Raw genomic sequence first — 20,371 nt, forward strand, 5'->3', positions numbered from 1 at the left:
TTCCAGATTCGTTTCATCCTAACAGAATCAGCTGTCCTCTTTCTATCGCTCTTGTCTCTGCGGTTAGGAGCCGTCTCTGTTCGCAGTGGCCAAGCTGTTAGAGACCGGACTGGTTAATATGGACCGGATCCAGATTCTGTGGAGGCCGCTGACGGTCCATTTACTGGAGGTGAGAGCAGACGACCGTTTAGGAGTCTTTGTGTATTGATTTTCTTATTTATTTGGTTATTTATTTATTTATTTACTCTAATTTGAAGTTGTCATCTTTGTCCATTTTTGTTTTTAATTTATTTATTATAATTTATTTAAATGTATTTTATTATTTAATTAATTACTCATTTTTAGTTATTCATATACTGTTTAGTCTTGAAGTTATTTTTGTCTATTGTTTGTTAAATTAATTAATTAATTTATTAGTATATATAATTTATTTATTTACATGTATTTAAGTAATTAATCATTTATATATTTATATATCTTGTTCATTTTTGTCCATTTGTTTTCTTTTATATCTATTATTTATATATAAATTATTTATTTACATTATATTACACTATCAGAGAGATTTGCCGCTTTATGGGCCTTAAACGGTTAAATACACACATTGTCTTTGCAAATATCCTCATAAACACAGTAAGTTTGGTCTTGAGTGAAAGTGAACCACTGATAAAGAGATAAAGCTGCCTGATCCGGGAAGCTCTTAAAGTGACAGCAGTCTAATATGCTCTAAACTGCTCATCTTGACTTTAATAAGAACAAATGTACACTGGTGACAATAATTGTGACATTTCTATGGTATCAAAAAATAAATGACATCAAGCAGACCTTTTTTTTTTTTTAAAGCAAATAAAATGATTCATATTGTGATATATTATTTTGGTAATATCGCACACGCCTAGTTTAGTGTTAATTTTTCTTTGTACTTTAGCTCTAATCACTAGTAATATTGCTTCAGGGTCTTGAAATACCACTAATATTGATAAAACGAATATTACTAATATCAGTACAACTAACACGGTAAATAACTGTTGTAAACATCTGTAGTTACATAAATGCTAAAGCACGATTCATGTCGTCATGTTGTCTTTTTTCCATTTTTTTTCCTTCTCCATCTCTTTCAACTTGTCTGTTTTGTAGAAGGTAAGTGCTGAGCTTCCTGTTTTGCTTCAGAAATCCTTCCGACTACTCTTTTTGGATCGCTCTGTCATCCACCATCCTTTATGAAATTGTCTCTTTTCAGGTTCTCACAGTGTTTTCAGGAATGAATCAGCCTCCTGTTGTTGTGTTAATCAGACGTTTTTGTTTTCAAGCTGATCTGGTCTGTCACACTTAAGATTATTTCACAACTGTAGTGTGCTGCTTTGACCGGCAGATCACAGAACGGCTATGATAAATATTCTCTGAATGTTATCTTATATCTTCAGCTGTGTGTTGCACAATTTCAGAAAGTAAGCAGTAATTGGAGTCAAAGTTTAATGCATTAGGGAATGTCAAAGCGAATAATGTGAAAGGACTTCAAGGTGGCTACATCTTGTTTTATATCCACTAAACACACCAATCTGTGATCTACACAATTGAAATCCAATAAGGAATGTCTCCTCTTGAGATCTAAAAAAAAAAAAGTCTAGTATAATTCATGAATATTTTTTAATTCAGTCTAATTGTTTTGTGTAATCTGTTGTTTGCATAATAATTTATTCTTACGACCAATATATATTGCTTTTCTTTTTTTCTTGTGATAATGACGTTATGTTGTCCATCCATATGTCTTCAAGATCCATTTGCAATGATTGATGTCAAAGATATGTCTGGGTCATATTTCACCACAAAGTCAAGAATAAATAATAATAAGGGTATTACGTATGGAATAAGAACATGAAGCCTGTTATGGCAATACCTTGTCAGGTCTGTCAGCATCCTAATGCTAGAATGAGGGAGTGGGGAGGAGAGGCCATCACTTCGCTAATCAAAGCTGGGCTCTCCTTCAAACACGAGCCAGCGCTGTCCCAGAACCAGGTAGAAATCCAGTCAGATGATCTGAAATCAGTGCTCTTGGAGAGTTTGGTTATTGATTGGACAGCACCTTCAACAAATCCCCTGTCCTCATCAGAGGCTGCAGATGCTGCTTCTGAACCCTCTGAAGGAGCTCTCCAACGTCCTACACACCGATATCCGACAGAAACAGCTGGAGTGTGTCCTACAGATCCTGCAGAACCAGGGAGACAGTCTCAGACCTGGATGGCCTCTGGTGCTGGGGGTCATTGGAGCGATCCGCAATGACCAGGGGTGAGACACACTGCATGATCTTGCAAAAAAGACCATTTCAGAAAAGCGACAATTTCCTTATTGGTGCAGGTTGGGTTATGCCAGTTAGTGTTAGTTTGCTGCTTGGTCAATACGCATGGTCCATCTTTTAAGGCTGGTTGACCAAGTAAGTCTTTATGATTTATGTAGTTAGCAGCTAGCATTTAACAATCGCATCTGAAGTGTTGTTCTTGTGAGTGTATCATTTGTACTCAACACATCTTTTGTTCTGCAGTGAAACCCTCATACGAACAGCCTTCCAGTGCCTGCAGTTGGTGGTGACCGACTTCCTACCCACAATGCCTTGCATGTGCCTCCAAATTGTGGTGGATGTAGCTGGCAGCTTTGGGCTCCAGAACCAAGAGCTGAACATCAGCCTGACGTCTATCGGCTTGCTGGTGAGGAGTACTCCTAGTGTTGCTTGAAGGTTTTGAGTGTTCTTGAGTGAGCTGACTTAGTGGATGACCAAGAGTCTTCCTTTTTTCCTGCAGTGGAACATCTCCGACTACTTCTTCCAAAGGGGAGAAGCTATTACAGAGGAGCTGGAGAGGGAGGAAGCCGTTCTCTTGAAACAGGCCCAAGATAAAGGTGAACCTCTGAACCGACCCTTCCACCCTGCGCCACCCTTTGACTGCCTGTGGTTGTGCCTGTATGCCAAGCTGGGTGAGTTGTGTGTGGACCGACGGCCGGCTGTGAGAAAAAGCGCCAGCCAGACAATGTTCTCTACCATTACTGCTCACGGAACGCTGCTGCAGCCACCGAACTGGAACATTGTGGTTTGGAAGGTACTGGATCAGACTTGACCAGGGACCAAATTAATCCCCGTTCTGTTTAAAATCGCTTTACAAGATCAGACTTGATAGGAGACCGAATTAAACCCAGTTTTAGTTAAAATTACTTTGTTGGATCAGACTTGATAGGAGACTGAATTACATCAAGTTGTAGTTAAAATCGCCTTACAAGATCAGACTTGATAGGAGACCGAATTAAACCCAGTTCTGGTTAAAACTGCTTTGTTGGATCAGACTTGACCAGTGACCAAATTAAACCCAGTTCTGGTTAAGTGCTTTCTCGGATCAGACTTAACCAGTGACCAAATTAAACCCAGTTCTCGTTAAAACTGCTTTGTCGGATCAGACTTGACCGGTGACCAAATTAAACCCAGTTCTGGTTAAAACTGCTTTGTCGGATCAGACTTGACCGGTGACCAAATTAAACCCAGTTCTCGTTAAAACTGCTTCGTCGGATCTGACTTGCCCGGTGACCAAATTAAACCCAGTTCTCGTTAAAACTGCTTTGTCTAAACAGACTTGACCGGTGACCAAATTAAACCCAGTTCTCGTTAAAACTGCTTCCTCGGATCAGACTTGACCAGTGACCAAATTAAACCCAGTTCTCGTTAAAACTGCTTCGTCGGATCAGACTTGACCAGTGACCAAATTAAACCCAGTTCTCGTTAAAACTTCTTTGTCGGATCAGACTTGACCAGTGACCAAATTAAACCCAGTTCTCGTTAAAACTGCTTTGTCTAAACAGACTTGACCGGTGACCAAATTAAACCCAGTTCTCGTTAAAACTACTTCGTCGGATCAGACTTGACCAGTGACCAAATTAAACCCAGTTCTCGTTAAAACTGCTTCGTCGGATCTGACTTGCCCGGTGACCAAATTAAATCCAGTTCTCGTTAAAACTGCTTCGTCGGATCAGACTTGACCAGTGACCAAATTAAACCCAGTTCTTGTTAAAACTGCTTCGTCGGATCAGACTTGACCGGTGACCAAATTAAACCCAGTTCTCGTTAAAACTGCTTTGTCTAAACAGACTTGACCGGTGACCAAATTAAACCCAGTTCTCGTTAAAACTACTTCGTCGGATCAGACTTGACCAGTGACCAAATTAAACCCAGTTCTGGTTAAAACTGCTTTGTCGGATCAGACTTGACCAGTGACCAAATTAAACCCAGTTCTGGTTAAAACTGCTTTGTCGGATCAGACTTGACCAGTGACCAAATTAAACCCAGTTCTGGTTAAAACTGCTTTGTCGGATCAGACTTGACCGGTGACCAAATTAAACCCAGTTCTCGTTAAAACTGCTTCGTCGGATCAGACTTGGCCGGTGACCAAATTAAACCCAGTTCTCGTTAAAACTGCTTTGTCTAAACAGACTTGACCGGTGACCAAATTAAACCCAGTTCTCGTTAAACTACTTCGTCGGATCAGACTTGACCAGTGACCAAATTAAACCCAGTTCTGGTTAAAACTGCTTTGTCGGATCAGACTTGACCAGTGACCAAATTAAACCCAGTTCTGGTTAAAACTGCTTCGTCGGATCAGACTTGACCAGTGACCAAATTAAACCCAGTTTTCGTTAAAACTTCTTTGTCGGATCAGACTTGACCAGTGACCAAATTAAACCCAGTTCTGGTTAAAACTGCTTCGTCGGATCAGACTTGACCAGTGACCAAATTAAACCCAGTTTTCGTTAAAACTTCTTTGTCGGATCAGACTTGACCAGTGACCAAATTAAACCCAGTTCTGGTTAAAACTGCTTTGTCGGATCAGACTTGACCGGTGACCAAATTAAACCCAGTTCTCGTTAAAACTGCTTTGTCGGATCAGACTTGACCGGTGACCAAATTAAACCCAGTTCTCGTTAAAACTGCTTTGTCGGATCTGACTTGCCCGGTGACCAAATTAAACCCAGTTCTCGTTAAAACTGCTTCGTCGGATCAGACTTGACCAGTGACCAAATTAAACCCAGTTCTCGTTAAAACTGCTTTGTCTAAACAGACTTGACCGGTGACCAAATTAAACCCAGTTCTCGTTAAAACTGCTTCGTCGGATCAGACTTGACCAGTGACCAAATTAAACCCAGTTCTGGTTAAAACTGCTTTGTCGGATCAGACTTGACCAGTGACCAAATTAAACCCAGTTCTAGTTAAAACTGCTTCGTCTGATCAGACTTGACCGGTGACCAAATTAAACCTAGTTCTAGTTAAAACTGCTTCGTCTGATCAGACTTGACCGGTGACCAAATTAAACCCAGTTCTCGTTAAAACTGCTTCGTCGGATCAGACTTGACCGGTGACCAAATTAAACCCAGTTCTCGTTAAAACTGCTTTGTCTAAACAGACTTGACCGGTGACCAAATTAAACCCAGTTCTCGTTAAACTACCGTCGGATCAGACTTGACCAGTGACCAAATTAAACCCAGTTCTGGTTAAAACTGCTTTGTCGGATCAGACTTGACCGGTGACCAAATTAAACCCAGTTCTGGTTAAAACTGCTTTGTCGGATCAGACTTGACCGGTGACCAAATTAAACCCAGTTCTGGTTAAAACTGCTTCGTCGGATCTGACTTGCCCGGTGACCAAATTAAACCCAGTTCTCGTTAAAACTGCTTCGTCGGATCAGACTTGACCAGTGACCAAATTAAACCCAGTTCTGGTTAAAACTGCTTTGTCGGATCAGACTTGACCAGTGACCAAATTAAACCCAGTTCTGGTTAAAACTGCTTCGTCTGATCAGACTTGACCGGTGACCAAATTAAACCCAGTTCTGGTTAAAACTGCTTCGTCTGATCAGACTTGACCGGTGACCAAATTAAACCCAGTTCTAGTTAAAATTGCTTCACTGGATCAGACTTGACAAGGAACAAAAGTTCTAGTCAAAATTGCTTTGTTATTGTTGCTGATAACCAACCCTCTTTGCTCCACAGGTTCTCTTTCATCTGCTGGACTGTGTAAGGAATTCCTCCACCACGGCCGGCAAGGAAAAGATCCAATCCGGAGGTGGAAACCTCCTCATCCACCATTCACGTTACACAGCAGAGAAACAGTGGGCAGAAACATGGGTTCTGACCCTTGCGGGCGTAGCTAGGATATTCAACACCAGGAGATACCTGCTTTAGCAGCTGGGTAGGCATCGAGACATGTGGTTCTCAAAGACGTATCTCTGAATTTGGTTCTTAATGTCCCGTTCTTGCTTGCAGGAGACTTTTTCAAGGCTTGTGAAGTTCTGTTGGACCACATTCAGTCCGCTGCACTCAGCAAGAACAATGAGGTTTCCGTCGCCGCCCTCAAGAGCTTCCAGGAGATCCTCCAGCTAGTCACACCCATTAAAGACACGGATAAACTCGACGCTCTCGCCACTGTAGACGTTCCTCCTGTCCTTATGGAGTCTCTTCAAGGCTCTGGGCCAGGGAGACCCCTAGTCCGATCTGATTCCCTTGCTGAGCGACTAGTCCAGTGCTACGGTGTGCAACCTTCACTTCCTTCACCCGGAGAGGAGCTGGACGACTCGGCCCTCTGGTGGTCAGCGTGGAACACTTGGTATCGGATAGAAACCGAGTGCATGCGACCCCCTAGTGGTGGAACAGATAAACTAGTGTTCGTACCCAGTCAGCCTTTCCTGACGGCACTAATACAGACTTTCCCAGCATTGTACCAGCACATCGCAGGAGGGTTCAGCATGGAGGATCTCAAGAAGCTGGGGTGATTCTGCATGGAGCTGTGTCCGTCCCCATAAGCTCAGACTCCTCGCCCTTCATCTTGCCCTCCTATATGGAAGCGGTACTCACTAGCCTTGCAAGAAGCGGTCCTGACCGCCCTCGATGTCCTACAGAAGGTAGAACACCTTTGGAATTTGGTTAATGATGTATTATGTTTCTAAGTACACCGTCAAGGGTTTTGTTTTCGGTTGCATTATTTGAGGTTGTTTCGACACGTTGATGCTGTAGTTTGGATTGAGAATATTTGCGTTGTTGAATGAGTAGACAAGTTATCCATTCTGTCACATTCTTAGTATTTCCATCACTCGTGTCTACACCTAAACAACTCTGAAAATTGTTATTTTTTTGGGATGTTTGAATGCGATTGTCTGTCGTTGTTATAGGCATTTTGTGTGGGTTCGGAGAATCTCCAGGTGATGTATCCCGCCATCTTTGAGCAGCTCCTGCTGTTTGTGGAGTTTTCCTGTAAACCTCCTCAGTATGGGAAGATGGAGACCAAACATGTGGCCAATGCCAAATACAACCAGGTGAGTCGCCGTCCTGGTTCCACTTCACATAGTCTTCACTTTGTTTCTTTAAGGTACTTGGTTTGCTTTTGTTCTGTTTGTCTTTGACGTTGTTTTATGACTCAACATAAATACACCCATCATCATCATACCACAGTCATTTCTGTGTCTGTTTTCGGATTTGATGTTTCATATCAGGAGTGCTTTGATGGTTTTTAATGCATATATTTGGGTAGATCCAAACGTTTGTTCGTCTTTGTTGTTGTCATCATCATAAGTAGTTTCATCAGTGTGTTGTGATCAGCAGTGGTAGTAAACATTTGTCTGCTCTTTTCTTGTTCTGTTTTTGTACTTCATACAGATCCACTTTAGATCCAACTCTTTGCACCGGTGAGTTCTTCCTCCCTCACGCTTTCTTCCTCTATATCTCTTGTCTTTCGTTTGCTTTCTTTCTCCTTTTTCCCTTCGGCTCATTTCAGCTCCATTTAACTGCTCTGTAAGACAAACTTCGCTCCTCATACTGTTATAACATTTGTTTTTCTCCATTTATTTCCATCAGCCACATTTGTTCTTTAATTCTAATAAAACTTCATCAAAATTAGGTGTTTTATGGAGTTTTTTTTAATCACCGTCTGGTGAAAAGTTTTCAAATTTAACACACTCATAGAAGAGAGTCTCAACTTCTTTTGTGCAAATTTTTCAAACTCTAGTGCCACCACCAGTTATTTTTAGACGTTTGAATTGTATGGTCAAGAAACAAAGACCTTTTTCCCCATATTACTACTATTGTTTTAGCATGTAGTATACTGTGTATAGTATGCCAATTTATATATAGAATACTTCAGTGACCTGCTACATATAAAAATGTACAATATCCCACAATGCATTGTGCTTAGCTTCTCCTTACATTTCCAGTGTAATGTGTAAAATGTAGTGTGCCATATGAAATTTGCTAATGCATCAGCTATTCAGAACGCATGTATCATCCAAAAAACTGCGCAGTTTTATTCATTTATTTCTCTTTTATTAAAAGACTATCGAAAGTAGTGATTATTATCATTGAGAATACACAAAGCCTTAAATTAAACACCAAGGACATTGTGAATTAATTTCCTGAAAAGAAAAAAAAGGCCCAAAGAATTTAATACAATTTAATTTAATTACAACTAAAATGTGAGGTTTTTTTTTTGTCTGTCTGTGTTTTGGACTGCATTGCATTAAGTAATTTATTAAATATGGCAGCGTTTTAGTGCCATAATATTTTTAGAATAAGTCAGAAGTCAGAATGATTAAAGTAGTGTTATATGGTGTGCGTGAACAAAATTAATTAATGCAAAAATTCCACCTACTCAAAAAAAAACTAAACAAATGTCTGAACAGAATTTAAAGGCTATGTTTTGGGTTGCATTAAAATTATATTAATTGAGACTTGAATAGATGATGAATAGACTTGAAAACATTAAATATTATTTCCAAACATTATACCGTCAATAAAACCGCTTGTTTTACATTTAGTAAGTATAAAAATTAGATTATGGTTTGAAAGGAGAACCTATCTGGTGAGGAGAAGTCTTTGTTGTTGTTGTTCTGTCCTGTTTGTGTCCAGGCGGAGTGGGTGGCCTTAAACTACGTGCCGTTTGCAGAGCGATCTTTGGAGGTGATGGTCGATCTGTATCATAAAACAGCTTGTCACAAAGCCGTCATCAACGAAAAAATCCTGCAAAGCATCATCAAGGTACAAACTGACTGAACTCAACAGATATAGTTGTTTTGTGGTCTGCTGTGAACAGTGCTGGGTAGTAACTGATAACATGCCATTCCAAAAATTATTAATTCCTTGAAATTAGATTATATTACTTACAAGCTCTTTATTTTATTTTTTTCTAATTCTACCACTTGTACTGTATGTGTCCCTGGAGCACAAAACCAGTGTTAAGTCTCTGGGGGATATTTGTAGCAATAGCCAAAAAATAAATACAATAATAATAACATTGTGTGGGTCAAAATTATCCATTTTTCTTTTATGCCAAAATTCATTAGGATATTAAGTAAAGATCATGTTCCATGAAGATATTTTGTAAATGTCCTACCGTAAATATATCAAAACTTATTTTTTGATTAGTAATATGTATTGCTAAGAACTTAATTTGGATAACTTTAATGGTGATTTTCTCAATATTTAGATTTTCAAGTAGTTGTATCTGCCAAATATTAACCTGTAGCTTGCAGATGATGTATAAATCTCAATTTCAAAACATTGATTCAATTATCCGCTTTTCATGAAAATCCCATGAACCCCCGTTTGGGGAAACCAATGTGTAATGTTCAACGGATTCCATGATATTGATAACAAATAATGAAATGCATTTTCTTGCTTCCTCTCTGTCTCTCTCTCTCTCTCTTTTATTTTATTTTTGATCAACATGGACCAGTTATCACATTTAAATCTGTGTGCTAAATGAGTTAATCATCTAAAAGTAGTCAGATTACATTACCTATATTTGTAATCCAGATTATGCTACTAAGTACAATTTTCGTCACGTAACTTGTAATCGGACTACACTTTGTAGGTCACCTGCTTTCGGTCGAGGCAGCTGGGTATTAAAGCAGCAGCTTTAAATCGATCAATCGTCTCTGTTTTAGACTCTGAGGACTCCTCTGGGTCTGAAGTACGCCTGTCCTGCGGAGAGCACCTGGAAACTGGCCGTCTCCTCTCTGCTCAAAGTGCTCTCCATTGGACTCCCTGTTGCCCGGCAACAAACATCCTCAGGCAAATTTGACACAATGTGGCCAGAGCTGGCGAACGCCTTGGAGGACTTCCTGTTTACCAAAAGGTGTCCAACCTATCATGATATATAATAAACAGTGATCTCAGGGTCATGCGTAGTCATTTTCCTCTCGTGTCCCACAGCACACTTCCAGATAATCGCTCCACACAAGACTTCCAGAGGAGTGAAGCTATAGACGTCCAGGTCACTTCATCTGACACTAGATCCACATCTGGAAGCCCAACATTATTTATTAGTAAACTCTATTTAAGATAGGTATTTTATTAATACGAAGATAGATATTTTATTAATACGAAAAATTATTTCATTAATTTTATTAATTTTTTTAGTGTGTGTGCGCGTATATATATATATGTATGTATGTATATATGTATGTATATATATATGTATATAGATAGATAGATAGATAGATAGATAGATAATTATATATATTATTATATATATATATAGTTGATAGCCTGAATGTACTGTAAGTCGCTTTGGATAAAAGCGTTTGCTAAATGCATAAATTTAAATTTAATTTAATATTCTTTTTAGAAAATAAAAATATATTTTAAATATTGTTTACATTATAATTATTATATTTTAAAAAAATGTTTTAATAATTTATTCTAGTAATAAAGGATTGCTGTTTATTTGTTACATATATTATTCATAATATATTACTTGTGTGTTATTTATATATATATATATATATATATATATATACACGTGTATATAATTTGTTATTATATATTAAAAATATTTATATAAAATATATTTTAAAGATATATTGTTGTATTTTTCCCTCTAGGTGGTGCAGTTGATCAGCACAGAGATTTTACCATTTGCCAATTTCCTACCCAAAGAGTTCGTCGCTCGTATCATGAGCTTGCTCAATAAAGGATCGATTCACTCCCAGTCATCATCATTCACAGGTACAGAGCACAAACAAAGGAGAAAAAACAACCATCTTCATCTGATGCACACTGTTCTTAAAGCAATAGTTGAAGATTTTGTCATGTACTCACACAAAAGATGATGTTCATGCTGCTCTTTTGCTTACAAAGACTGATGCTGTCAAGTTCATAAAAGCATCATATGCGATATATTCCAATGCTTGAGGAACAGGATGAGTTTAAAAGTCCTGGAGTATGAACTGAGTCTCTTCTGGTCCCGGACAGAGGCTGAAATGGACATCTGTATGCGGGAGGAGTTCTCTAAGGTGTGTTTCGAGACGCTCCTGCAGTTCTCCTTCAGTAGTAAGGTGTCGATGTCGCAGGAGGGCTTCATCTCACGCATGGCTCTGTCTGTGCTGCTGCAGCAGGCGCAGGATGTGCTCCAGAGATACGTGGAGGACCAGAGACTCAGTGGATGCTGCCCGCTTCCCAGGTCTGAGGATAGCACAATCATGGTTTTCAGCTCCCTAAAACAGACACTTAAATTATTTTTAATATTTACACTTTTATCTGTGTAAATTAGTGCTGTCAAATAATTACTCGCGATTAATCATGATTAATCACATCCGAAATAAAAGTACTTGTTTACATAATATATGTGTGTACTGTGTATATTAAGTATATATTAATACAAACAATGCATGCATATTTTTAAGAAAAATATGTAATGTTTATATATTAAATACCTTTATATATAAGAATATAAATATCTTAATGCATATACATGTAAAATGTTCAAAATATATACTGTATGTGTGTATTTATACATGCATAATAAATATAAACAGTACACAAACATATAAATACATTATTTAAGAAAAGAAAATGTATGTGTGTGTGTATATATATACTATATATATATATATATATATATATATATATAAAATGTTCAAATTTAACAATATATAAATTTTTGCATGACAATAATTTTGGTTGGTTATGCCATGTAAATAATATAAATATAATGCATTATAATACAATGAGAATTAAAATTATGAAAAAAAAAAAATCTAACAATAGGCTTCAATTTATTAAGCAAATACTATTTTTTTATATTTTAGGGATGAAATATGATCTAGACACTAAACTCACTGTATTTCCAGTCTGTTTTTAAGCGCACAGAACTCGATTCCAAGAGTTTCTCACCATTTCGTATTTTTATCATCAAGGCAACAAGTGACTGAGATCATCTTTGTGTTAAAAGCCATCAGCACTCTCATGGATTCCCTGAAGAAGACTCAACCAGAGAACGGTGAGACGGGTTTGTCCTTCAGCATTATTTAGAAAGCAATCATGACAGACTTCTACATTCACATGAAATATATATGTCAAGACACGTATTGTTGGAACAGTGAAGTGTTGTGTTACCTACCTAGACAGACGTTTTGACGCATCATTGACCGGTTCATCGTTCTGCATTCTTGTTTTTGCTCATTCCTCTCCTTCTCTTCCTCTTCCTGTCTGGGGTCAGTGGATGGGAGCGTGTGGGCTCAGGTGATCACGCTCTACCCGACGCTTGTGGAGTGCATCACCTGCTCGTCTCCTGAAGTAAGCTCCGCCCTCAAAGAGGCCCTGGGGCCCTTTAAAGACTTCATGCAAGTGCCTATCTCCAAAGTGCAGAACGGCGAATCGTGACTGAATGTTTTTATTGCACCGCAAACATGAATGTGACTGTTTCATACGCCGTGCGTGAGGACGGTTGATTGACAGCTCCAAATCACATCGTCCGAAGCCTCTTCTAATGTGAGCTGATGGTAGACTCTGATTGGCCGGTTTTAACCATGTATTAACAGCTATGTTAAATTTGCAGTGTTTGTTGTTTTTATGGTGTTTTGGTTCTCCGGGAGTTAATGTACAGTGTTTGGTGATAGTGTTAAAGATTGAATTAATAATGACCTATTTGGATTAAAAAATTTAATCCAAAAATCTTTTTTTTTTTTTTTTTAAAGAACGAAAAGTTATAATTTGTGTGAAATTTTCTTAACAGCAATGGATTTTATGCAAGATCATACTGTAACATTCCCTGTCATCTTTAGTCAAGTTGAGAAGGGCATGTACAATAATAAAAGGTACAGTTCTGTGAACAGCTGTATCGCTCCTCTGGTTATTCATAAACCATATTTCATATATATATTTTATATGTACACACACACACAGAAGCCTGTTCACAGAGGCTGACAAAAATACGTAATATTGTAAAATATTATTACAATTTAAAATATCTGTTTTCTGTGTGAGTCTCTGTTAAAGTGTAATTTATTTCTGTGATCAAAGCTGTATTTTCAGCATCATTCCTCCAGTCTTCAGTGTCACATGATCTTCAGAAATCAGAATAATATACTGATTTATTATCAATATTGGAAACTGTTTTGCTGCTTAATATTTGTTTTTTGGGAACCTCTGATACTTTTTTTCAGGATTCTTTGATAAATTTAAAAAGAACTGTTTATTTAAAATTAAAATATTTTCTAACAATAGTCTTTATTATTCTTAAAAGTATTTTATCAATTTATCACATTCTTGATGAATATAATAATTAATATAATAAAAAAAACTTTCCTTAAACGTTTAAATGATAGTGCACATTGTTACAAAATTTGAATAAATGCTATTCTTTTCACTTTTTGTTCATCAAAAAATCATGATATATATATATATATATAAATCAGGTTCTTAAAAAATGTTACGAAGAATACAGTTGCATTCTCAATACTTTAAACTGTCATGTTAATTTCTACAGCTATGCCAGGTTTTTTTCTCTTTTTGGACAGGCTGTATTAACCAATCAATCCAGTACGAGAACTATCCGTTTTATGTAGTATTTGTATTTGATTATGTTTTTATTATCAACATTAAGCTCATATGAAACACCTAATTTGTTAACGACGTACTGTATAAGAACGCGAAGCCTCTCTACTGTAAAACCAGCTCATTCAAGATCACGTGATCAAAGTCTCGCGTGGACTCACTACAGTGCCATTAGGCTTGTTTGAGATGAGCAAAATCTGCGCAGAATCGATCACCGGTGATCAGCGCGAGATGCATGCCGGTTAGAAATGTGTCCGAGTGCGGTCCGCCTTGCTCTGATGTCATGCTGACGTATGTCAAAAATCTCTCGCGAGCGCAAGGCGCACCTGTCGGATTCTGCAGTCGCGCGCAGTTGCTCTCCACCGACTGCGCTGATCAAAAGCATGATGGGAAACGACTTGCTGACGACACAGCTTAATGGTCATTGGCAGCGAATGTCAGCTGATATTTTTTTTCCCTTAATTCCAAGAAGGCCATTAGCATAATACTATAAGTATTTAGGACATGTGCTTTATATACCCTTTTATTTTCTTGGTTTAAAGTTCTGTTTGTTGTCATTTTCTCTTTATTGTATTGCATGCTTGTGTTAATTTTGTACATTGAGATTTTTGAACAACAGTAATCCATTAAATAAATTAGTCAATCAAACATGCATATCTAATGTGACGGTTTTACAATAAGGCCTCATGTTTGTGTTTTTATCTAAGATCTTTATCTAGGTATGTCTTATTCCAGGAGTGCAGTAAACAAAACCCACAAATGCATGCTAATTTCTTAATTTAGAATGTGTTTTTGTTTTATATAATTTTTGAATATTAATTAGCTGTACACACTTTTATTGGTCATTAAACATGAAATCCAAACTTACATTAAGGTGACACACAATTGTGTAATATATTTATATGGAATATTTTTCATGTAAAAAAGGGATAGTTCACCCAAAGATTTTTTTTCTTTGGGTAAACTATCCCTTAAGTAGGATATACATCAAGTTAATCAGCTGTGCCATGTCCCACTCTTAAATGTTTAACCCATAATTAGGGATAACAATGTAAATTTAATGCAGCATCTGTTTGCTCATCATTTCTCATTATGGCTTTGATTATAAAAGGCATCCACAAAGTTTACAATTGTAGCAAGATGGAGAATATGTTACTAAAACTATCAGACTCCCAGGGAGCAATCACATTAACAGTAAGCAAAGAAATTGCTGAGAGAATAAAGAATGGTAAGTAAAAAAATAAATAAAAAATTGGTTGCTTGATGATGTAAAAATAATGAATTTTATTTTTATTGATTGAAATTCGTTTTTTATAGACAAAAAATATGCAGCATATATAATGCAACAAGTGAGATCTGCAGAACAGAAACAAGGTAAGGCATTTTTCTTTTAACCATAATAACATTATAACGTTTAGAATGATCATGGGGATTTTTTATTATTGTGTTCTCTTTAGCAGATACTACCCACTGTCCAGCATCTCTGTCTCAGTGTCCCCCTCCTGTTACTACTCTGTCTCAACTTCCCCCTCCACGTCCAGCATCTCTGTCTCAGTGTCCCCCTCTTGTTACTACTCTGTCTCAACTTCCACCTCCACGTCCAGCATCTCTGTCTCAGTGTCCCCCTCTTGTTACTACTCTGTCTCAACTTCCCCCTCCACGTCCAGCATCTCTGTCTCAGTGTCCCCCTCCTGTTACTACTCTGTCTCAACTTCCCCCTCCACGTCCAGCATCTCTGTCTCAGTGTCCCCCTCCAGTGATTGATCATCCAGTATCCCTTGTCGAGTGCCCTGTTGAAACAAGGAAAATAAATCTCACACAAACACACAATCTTCAATCCCCTTCCATGCAGTCAGAATGTGAAGAAACCCAACAAGGTATGCACTGTTTCTAATATGTATAAAGTTAACTAATATCCAATATGTATAAAGTTGATCTTTCACAATTTTAAACGGCTGTTTTCATAGAATTCACACACAGGACCACGCTGCTGCTGCTTGACCTCACACAAATGTATCTGCATTTGTACTACAGAAATAAAATAGCATTTTACAAAAAGCTGGAGCAAGCCTTCAAAGAAAAAGGTTACAACATCAGCAATGAAAAATTGCGCAAAAAACTTGGCAACATGATCACTACTTACAAAAGGGCTAAAGACCGGTGTCGGTCAACAGGAGAGGGAAAAGTTACATGGGAGTATTACAAGGTTGGTGTGCTTTTTGTATTGAAATTACTGCAAATCACTGGGTTTACATAAAAAATAATTTCTAAAGCATCTCTATTTACATTGTTTTACATGTTTTCTCAAAGGAAATGGAAGACTTATTTGGGAAATCTGGAGTTGGGAGTGCACCATCAGGCACAATCTGCTCGACTCCTCTGTTCAACACTACCTCATCCCAGACCAAGTCCTCAATTGCACAGGCCACAGGCTCCCAAGAACAGCCTCTCCCAGAAGAACAACCAGGTCCCTCCACTGCTATGCCCTCCAAAGAAATGCACAGAAGGAGACAAACAGCATCAACATTCTGTGAAGTTTATGAAGCGCATTCAGAGAGGAGAACAGCTGCTCTAGAGTCACTAGTGCGGCCTGACTTGGAACGCAGAAGAAGGCTTAAAGAGAGGCGGAGAAGGATGTTTGAAAAAAAATCTCTTACCTGCCTTGGAGAAATCATTGAACAACTAAAAAAAATCAGTAAATCCCAGGAAATGATAATCGATCTATTAAAAAATAAAGTTTAACCATATAATCCATTCCCATGTGTATCATCATTTTATTGCTTATCACATCATTATTATAGAGAACACAAACATTCCTCCCTAGAGAGGGGACAGTGGTTGACTAGCAGAATATATGTCAATCATTTGATAGTAAGTGCTTAAAATAATCCTGTACAATCCCATCCACCACCTCACAAAACAGTTAAATCAAAAACCTTCTTAAGATAAGTTTAATGGAGGGAATTGTTGAAGGTAGAACAAGTAAATGTGATGTTCACAGGCGGCCACAGATTGCATCTCTATAATGTGAAGCATTATTGTGAATGTGGGCTTCTGGTGGGTATGGCTCATCCTCCATAACATCTGCCTGCTGATCCTCGTCAATTTGGTCATTGGATTTCAGGCAGATGTTATGAAGAATGCAACAGGCTGTGACTGCAGAAGAAATGTTCTTTACTTTTTTCATGTGAAGACATCTGAGTCTCCTGAATTTTGATTTTAAAATTCCAAATGCATGCTCAATAACTACACGAGCAGAATTCAGTTTCCTATTGAAGCATCTCTGCCTGAAAGTCAAGTGGCCATTGTCTCTGTATGGCTTCATAAGCTGAAGCGAGAGAGGGTATGCAGAATCTCCAATTATATGCATGCCCTCAGGAACCAGGGAATGTGGATCTTCCTCAAGAAGTCGGCCTACCTCTGACAACCGAAATGCCCTTGAATCATGCCAACTACCAGGGTGACCCACACTGACATGACAGAACCGCCGCTGACTGTCACAGAATCCTGTAAGAATTACAGAATAGAACTGTTTCCTATTGATATAGGCCACAGGATTCTCACAGTGCGGTTTTACTATTGGAATGTGGCATCCATCAACTGCACAGACAGTGTTAGGAAACCCAGCTGTTTCAAATTCTAACTGTGATATGTGCAGGGCTTGTCCTCTGGGCCAGGAGATGTAATGTGACAAATGTGTTATTACAAGAGAACAGAAATCATGCAGGTGTGTTGAAACTGTAGATTTGGTTATGTTAAATCTGTCTGCCACTCCTCTATAGGACTCTTGGTTGGAAAGAGTCCATAGAGAGGCAAGTATACTGTTTGTCAGCGGCACCTTAGTCTGCTGTTTATTCATGTAAAAAGGACCAAGTGTATTAATTAAATCCTGCATTAGGAAGAGAAAAAAAATAGTTATCATATAATAAAACCATGGACACATGAATTTGCATGGGGGGAGCATATGCCTAACATGATGTTTTGTTTGCCTACATACCTCCACATGACCTCTAGAAAGTCTGAAATGACTTTGAAACTCAGAAGGACTGTACAAATGGACCACATTCTCAACAAAGTGAGGAATTTTAGGGACATTCCTAGGAGAGAGAAAACATTTATTTTACGTTTTAATTAAATCCTTTAAACCTTTATTTTATTTAGTGCTGAATTATCTGCAGTCTGGACTGTTTATTTTCATTAGATCTATTCAACTTGCAACATACCAAGACCAGATAGATTTATATCCCTACTATTTACTGAAAAAGCCATTTTAAGTAATGAGCACTTCACCTTAAGTGATTCTCCTCATCATAACCATCTTCGTGCAAAAGCAGTGGTATTTCAATTGCATCCACTTCGTCTGCGATAAAGAACGCGAACGCGATCTCTTCCATTGCTGACGTTTGCAGTCCACAACACAGCGAGATTCAGGAAGTGTCCGGCTTGCCTGCACTTTTTTAACTCCTCCCCTTACTGCAGCCGCCTACTCTCGCTTACAATTCAGGCGAGGCAAGGCGCATCTCAAACAAGCCTATTGGCTGAAGACTGCAGGAGCCGTGGCCTCACTCGGGGGTGTGTGTGTCGTAGGCGGTGTCCCTCTGACACCCCATTGGCTGCGCTTCCAGCCAATGGCGGAGCAGCTGAAGGGAGTGTAGCCCGCTCACGAGTACTACGACCATTCAGCTCGGAGTCTTCGCGCGCTCTGGAACGCTCGGCGCGAATTCTTGGAATTCTGTTCACACAGATGCGAATCCGCTCCGTTTCCACGAGCTCCGAAAGCGATTTATCCGTGTACTGGCTGAGGTAGTAGTTTGTGCTGTTGTTGGGATGTGACATTGCCCGTTCTGGAGATGACTGCGCAAGCTACTCCCTTGCCAGTGCTGGTTACACTCTTCCCAAACTGGAATTCGCTTCGGAATCCACATCTTCTGAGGAAATATGATGTTTTTATGAGATATGCATGTATATATGAGTCCTGTAGTTCTAGTTGTGTATGCTAGAATTGTTCTGAGAGTTGAATAAATGTGTGATCAATGGTAGGTCTGATTTAAATTCAATAAAATACTGTGGAACACGTTCTGTTTTAATGATCTGTTTTTTCTAGCCACTATCCCGGATGCTGAATCGTAAATTCATGGTGATTGGCCATATGTTCCAGGTTTCTCCAGTAAAGTATTGTTTATTTTTTATTATTTTGTGGGGGGGTCGAGCTCAGCAGAGCAGAGAACGACGGATAATGTTAGGGTTATTAATTCTAACAGATACTTGGTTTTGCCCTTGGGAGGGCTAATAAATGCAAGTCGTACTACTGTTGCTATGAGGAGAGCTGTGACGTAGCTTCTTCTGCCCGCTACGGTAGAATCGTCGATCGTGACGTCACGTGGCAATAAACGACTTTACCTGGCCTGGTTTGGACACGACCAAAGCACGTGCGGGAAAAATTAATATGTTATGTACTTAGGTAATTACATTCAACCGTTGTAGAACAAGTTGAGCTAATGTACATATGGGGTATGAAGTGACATGGTCTGATGTCATAAAAGGGTTTAGCCTCATTTAACCCTGAAGACTTCCATTAAACCTAAGACTTTGAAATATGAGTGTGTGGGTGTACTGAACATGTATTTGCTTGTTCTAAATCCATTCCAGTTTCATCTCGGAAGCGATGTGCCAATATATTATGCAATAATATTAATGAGAGGATAAACAGACCAATCTTAATGTTGGTATATTTCATTTTAACATCTTATTTATTCTGCATTTTATTGATCTGGTGTAGGGTAAATGTTGTAGGTGGTGGTCAAAGTTAACTGGGTTTTATAGCGGAAGTACGCAATAATCTTGCAATAATGTGCTGATGTCATTCACGCAGTACGTAGGTTGGAAGCCTTTCATGTTACTCCAAGAGGATCGTTAAGAGTATTTCTCTTCCAACCAAGTTCACGACCCAGAGATGAAACGCACGTCATGTTCAAAATCTCGAGTGTGTTTTATAGATGTTCATGTCTGAACCCAGGTTCGAATCAACTGCATAAGATTCAATCGGTGCATGGTCTATCAAACTCTCTCTGCTGGGAATATTATCTTATCTGCTGGCTGGTGGTCTATCCATCCATTTGCCAAATATTTTAACTCCGTGTGATATCTTAAAGGGCAAGTTCAATCCAAAAATGAAAATCATGCACTTACTTAACTAACATCGTTCCAAACCAGTACGTTTTTTTCTTCTTTAACTAGACGTTTCTCAGTTACAAAAAATAATGAATAGATGGACGCTACTAATGTTAGTCTTAAGCTTACATTTAAGTTGAGCTACAAACAATAAATAAATAAAAAAGCTGTTTCAGTGTTTTATGTGATTCAACGATCAACGTCTGCCTCTATCCTTCACGGCAGTTATTTTCTTCGCGCCAAATGTTTGAATTTTCAGAAGCGCGAAGGAGATTTGTAGGGCGCGGCGGTAAGATTTTCAAAGAATAACATATTGAAGTCAAATAAATAATGACAAAATGTTAAA

General features: G+C 38.4%; 1 pseudogene; it reads left to right on the forward strand.

The window, feature by feature from the left end:
• The window catches only part of LOC132133302 (protein MON2 homolog), a 33,746-nt pseudogene extending 20,614 nt beyond the window's left edge, over positions 1 to 13,132 (forward strand).
• The last annotated feature ends 7,239 nt before the right edge of the window (positions 13,133 to 20,371 follow it).

Source organism: Carassius carassius, chromosome 50 (assembly GCF_963082965.1).
Source record: "Carassius carassius chromosome 50, fCarCar2.1, whole genome shotgun sequence".
Lineage (NCBI taxonomy): Eukaryota > Metazoa > Chordata > Actinopteri > Cypriniformes > Cyprinidae > Carassius > Carassius carassius.